This window comes from Pararge aegeria, chromosome 19 (genome assembly GCF_905163445.1).
Source record: "Pararge aegeria chromosome 19, ilParAegt1.1, whole genome shotgun sequence".
Taxonomy (NCBI): Eukaryota; Metazoa; Arthropoda; class Insecta; order Lepidoptera; family Nymphalidae; genus Pararge; species Pararge aegeria.
Window position 1 is genome coordinate 3,823,325 of NC_053198.1, and position 6,492 is coordinate 3,829,816.

Here is a 6,492-nt window from a genome sequence, read left to right on the forward strand (position 1 = left end):
ATCTTCTGCTTTATACTTAACATTCACTGATATTTACGCTAATGGTTGCACATATCCGTGTCTCATAGAACACGCCAGGCCTTCGCATTGGTTCTGGTTACTAACAAGTGATAATAATCTTTTAAGCAAGCCAATCCGCTTTAGTGTAGCTTGGAAGGCCAAAGCTGAAATCATCTCTCACTTATGGATTCGCGTGCCGAGCAGTTCGTGTGGCTAACTAATGTTGCAATATGCGATCAGCATGATATTTTTGGCTTTACTAGACTTTAAAATTAATGAGTTGGTTAAGTGAAGTACCAGAAAAAACTAAAATTTCGGAAACGACGACAAAACCAGTTTTCTATTGGTTGTTTAGTTTGTTAGTTTTTTCGGTTGGTTTCTATTTTCGTGGAACTACGTAACTCAGAGTAGGTTTTAAACTATAATGAAATACTAGATTTTGGTAGAATATAAAATCTGTAATTGAACGCTGAACTCATGTGAATTTTTGTCGTAGATTGCTCGACTAGTTTCAAACCCGTTCGGGGCTCTTATTCATGGACTTGTTCGCGTGATGCGACACGACGAATGTGTGTCGAAAACGACTTAACGACTGCAAGCGTTTATCTTATATTAGGTTACTGACTGCTGATAAATGAGGTTGATAGTACTACTATTATTACGTATGTTTTCTTTACAGCGATAACAATAAACGATAGTATAGTTGTCTCTAGAGAAAAAAAGTTAAAGTGAAATGTAAGAAAAATTTTAAGTACGTTATCCACAATTATTTATTAAAATTTTATAAAATAAAAAATACTATACAACGTTTAAATGAAAACCGAAATAATACTTCACAGACCATAGAGGTACATTATATTTATCCTCTGAGACTTATATGTTGAACCGAAAAGTTAATAGTTTTTGAGTAAACCACTGCCATAGTTTTTACTGAAAGAAATCAGATACAGGCCTAACATCAAATGCAAAATTAAAATCACGTGTCTCCTGTCACTTTATCAGGTACGCGTCACGTAGCGTAGATACTATGCGCGTGTCGGTCTTTTATATTCGATAGGGTTGTCATAAGTAAACACTTAATAAAAATAAATATGCTTCTTTTGATTTAATATGCTTACAGATTGTTACTTATAAAATATACCTAAGCATCGTTCAATGTTTTTTTGTAATTCTGTTACACGTTGTACATGGTTTACTGATATTTTCTTCAAGTGTAGGTAAAATGCTTTAAAAATATAAATCAAATAAATATACTACGACGATACACAAAACTGCAAAATCAAAAGCTATCGTTATTGGTAGCTCAGGAATGATCGCGAGGGTTGATTGACTGAGCATTCCTTCTGTTATTTATAATGGCATCGCTATTCCTTTTTGTGACTCTGTGAAAGATCTTGGTGTATACCTCGACCGGGAATTGTCATGGACAGTGCATGTCAAAGAGCTGAGTCAGAAAGTGTTTGTGGCGATGAGCTCGTTGCGAAGGCTGCAATCATTTCTTCCAATTCCGACCAAAGTTATGCTAGCACATTCTCTTTTTCTATCTATTCTCGATTATGCGGATGCAAGCTTTCTTAATCTGACCGAGGATCAGCTTAATAAACTTGAGCGTCTTCAAAATCTTGCTATTCGGTTCATATTTGGCCTTCGCAAATATGACCATGTTTCCGAATTTCGACAAAAACTCAAGTGGCTTCCTATTCGTCGTCGCCGGGATATGCATGTACTTTCTCTTCTGTACTGTGTGTTATTTCATCTAAATACTCCCTCGTATTTAAAAGAGAAGTTCACTTTTGTTAGTGAGCAATCTGGTGTAAGATCGTGCCGTGCGCTGACGCTGTGTATGCCTTATCATAGGACAAAATTTTATAAGCGTTCGTTTAGCGTACGAGCTGTGGAATTGTGGAATGCGCTTCCATTTAGCATACGACGATCCAAATCACTGGCGATATTTAAAAGAGCAGTTAAGGCCCATTATATTGTTAACGACTTTTAATAGTATGTATATATGTACTTACTCATTTATTGTATGTTAAAGTATTTAATTATGTAAGTGTTGTTATTATATATATTAGTTTATTTTTATATTTATTTATTATATTATTTACTTTTTATCTATTTGTGCACACTAGTTTATGTATTGGCATGTAGTTATTTGCATGTATGTATTTTAATATTTGTACCACCAGCAGTCTATTCTCCTCTTCTTTTTTTTTCCTAATTCTAAGGTTGCCTGGCAGAGATCGCTATTAAGCGATAAGGCCGCCTTTTGTATTACTACTTCTTTCGATGTTTCTGTTTTTGTTATATTTTAAATGTTGTGGTATACAAATAAAGAGTTTAAAAATACACACATCGCCACCTAGCCCTAGTAAGCGTAGCTTGTGTTATGGGTACTAAGATGACTGATGAATATTTTTATGAATAATATACATAAATAAATAGCAATATACACATAAACACCCAGATACTGAAAATCATTCATGCTCATCACAAAAACTTTTTCCAGTAGTGGGAATCGAACCCACGGCATGGGAGCAGGGTCGCTGCGAAGTTCGCCAATCGGCCGTCAATAAAATTTAATTTCTAATGAACTCGACAGTTGCTAGTATGCATCAAATTTTGCAAAATAAAAATAATTGCAAATTGCAACATTGCATACTTATATTGAACCCAGACATGTCACGGATTTAAGTGCAGGATCTTAGGATCTCAGAGATCTGGAACTGAAAGAAATAATCGCCTTAACAACCAATCTTAACAAAGAACAGAGTAAAATATAAAAGCATTATAAAATATAAAATGCTAAAAGCAGCCAGTCTTCTTGTTTCCGCTATAATCCTCGATAGCAATTTTCCGTTAATAGGATTAAAGGATTCCAAGAGACATCAATAATTCAATAAGTCACAGAATATACAAGCAAATAATTAGGATTTAAAATGGTATTTATGTTTTCTCAATAAAAAAATTCAAGTGGTGATTCTTTGCGCTGTAGACTTTGTACGTCCACAAGTACAGCGTCTACAAGAATGCTAATCTATTATATATATTAAAGAAAAAGTGTGTGGGTATGTTCCGTATAGGCTCCGAAACGGCTGGACCGATTTCAATGAAACTTTCAGGGAATCTCCGGATTGACCTGGCGAGTAATCCTGTAAAGTTTGGTGACTCCTATTTTTGAACTGTCAAACTGTCAAATACAGCTTTTATTTACTATTATGATATTCCATTGTTGGGTGTGCATGGGTGTAGATAATGATCTTCACCCGCTCGAGAATAGAATAGAAGAGAATGAATACGGAGAGAAATAAATGATTTAATATATTATGAGACTTAAATTAAAAATTTAATGATGTAAGTTTTTAATCTAGTCCGGCGAAGCGGGCTGGGTACGCTAGTTAGTTATATTTAAGAAAAATAAAATATTTTTTCATCATTGTAAACATCATTATCATCATCGCTACAGGGCTCGGTTCTCTTCTCAGAATAAGAAGGGCTTAGGCCGTAGTCTACCACGCTGGCCAAGTGCGCATTAATAGACTTCACACATTACGGAGAACTCTCGGGCATTCAATTTAGCTATAGCCTAGCCTAGCCTATATAAACATCTTAGTTTTTCTAAAAAAGGTTTGACAATTGACTTTCAATAATTCAAACAATACCTTTAGTCTATTGTCAGTGTCGTTTTTTCTACAAACGTAGAATAAGGCGAAAGATAAAATTTTTGATAAGAATTTTATCTTGCTACGCCAAAGAAGTATAACTTCTAACGCGTGTTCATAATTACAACACACGTTTTATTTTTTAAATCTTTATTTAAAAGGCCGCCACTGCAACTATTCCACTCTGTAAAAGCCACAAAATGAGACTTAACTAACCGCAACATTATATACCTAAATCCATTAAATTTTATGATACATTCCGAACACATTCCATCATGATATGGAATACGTCCTCCACCATACCACATTCTGCGCAGTTGGGTGCGGAAACCTTACAAATACTTATAATAAACATATAAACACCGAGAGACGGGCGATAATAACTGCGACTCAGTCTTGCACTATAGCAGTATTATCGAATTTGGGTTTCATGATACACATTACCTTATGTTTGCCTTATTTTGTACTATTTTTAGTTTGCTGTGTAACTGTTAATTGAAATAAACTTATTACTTATAAACTTATTACCGAGACACTGAAATCATTCATTTTCATCACTCAAAAAGTTGTGGGAATCGAACTCTTTGCCTTGGGACTCAGAAAGCAAGGTCGCTGCCCACTGCGCCAATCGGTCGTCCTCTTTTATAGCCGAAAGAGATTTAATGACCTGACTTTCTACATCGCCACAATGGGGGTTTTTTTTTCACTATAAGTTAGCCTGTCTCACCAGGTGGTAAGAAATGATAACCCATTACCGGCCCACTATACGGATCTCCTCCCACAGTGAGAAGGGTTCAGGCCGTAGTCCACCACGCTGACCCAGTGCGGATTGGTGGACTTCACACGCCTTTAAGAACATTATGGAGAACTCTAAGGCACTCACATATCCTCACGATGTTGTCTTTACCGTAGAAGCACGTGATATTTTCGAATACTTAAAACGCACAAAAATTAGAAAAGTAAGAGGTGTTAGCTGGGATTCGAACTCGGCCCCCTAAAAGTAAAGCCGCATTCTTAACTACTGGGCTCTCACCGCTATATTAATTGGCCTCAATCAGATGAGACTCGTAAGAGTGTATTCTCTCCGTGCTCAATCCACTCGCACTGACGCGTTCGATTATTTGAATGCTCCCTTGGAATTAAACTAAGTGGAAAGCAATGATGTTTCTAAGACGAAGCACGTTTATGAAAGGGACGCTACCTTTATAGGTTCAGATCTTGTGAAAGGGATCGGGCTATAGAGTATCGTATCTAAATAAACCTATACATTTTATGTATTCATTCGAAGGGCATTTGCTATGTATACTTATTTAATTACTTTGAGGGATGAGTGCGAGAATATTGCCTTGTGAGTCCTTTTTTAAGTGAAACTTCTTTATCGACGTATTCCCAAATTTTATGGCAATGTATTTTTGTTTCTCTAACGCGCTACCTTCATTTCTAAGTCACATTTTTCGGTTACGCGCCATATTATTTTCTAAAACATTCAGCACGTGGTTGTGATTATTGTGTTTTTTAAAGTTATTGCAGGTTAACCTCAGTTTTTGATTGTCAATATCAGTGAATGTAAATAATTTTACTAAAACTAGCAATTATTAATTAATAAGACTGTTAATCTTGTAAACATCAACTAATTGTAGTAATAAAATTTAAAAAAATACTATCATAAAGAAGTTCTACTTCTTACGTGTGCTCACACACAAATTTTCTTATTATTCGCTTCTTATTTTATTACTAACTTGTTACTATTAAAAGAACTATATGAAAATAGAAAAATATAGAAATATATTAGGTTAAAAGATAAAAACAGACACAAGATCGCAGAATATCAAAATCCTTACAAAATATTGATATTCAGCAATTGACATACTTGAGATAGATCTAGCCTTGTGGTAAATAGCCTAGTGATCAGAGCTTCGGCTTCCCTTACGGTGGGAGGAGTTCAGACTCCGGAACTCACTTCTATCTTTTGAAGTTATGTGCATTTTAAACAATAAATATCACATGCGTTATCTGTGAAGGTAAAATCGCGACCTTTACAATGTTCTAAAGGGCGTTTGAACTCTACCAATCCGAACTTCGAAAGTGCAGTGGACTACGCCCTTAAGCCCTTCGCATACTAGGCCGGAAATTGATTGATATTGACGAGATAGATTTACTTTCTCTGGTGGGAAGCTTCAGCCGTGGCTAGTTACCACCCATTTAGACGTGCCGCTAAGCGAACGGGTAGGATGTCGCGTTTAAACTGATTAGGGGTATGTTTTTAATATAACTGCTATACTCCCAAACATGTTAGCCCGCTATCGTATTAGACTGCATCGTCACTTATAACCAGGTGAGATTGCAGTCAAAGCCTCATTTGTAGTGAAAAAAAAAAAGTAATCATTGCGATCACGTAGATACTCCAGTCGTATGTACATAATTCCGACCGTAGCACGTGTAAATTTTCAACCCAATAATAAATCATTGGAATATTCCAAGTCAAAACGATTTTCGACCGAAACTCGCGGCTTTCAGCAAAATATTCATCGCGAATTTCCGGTTTATTAATAAATCCCTACAGGTCAAAAGTCCCACTGTTCAGGGGTGGTAAAATTGGGATTACCAACATCATCATCTTCGAATGTACACGCGTAATGTCGTATTTTTTTATTTCAGACTTCAATATTGTTTATTGTTTATTGTTATTAGGTACACAAAATAGGTAATAACTAAAAGTAGATCTAAATATAAGTAATAACAAGTTTTGTTCTAAGCTACAACCCAAAGTATGTGTACACGTGATTATTATTATACGTGTATTACGTGACAATGTAAACAATGCATTTTT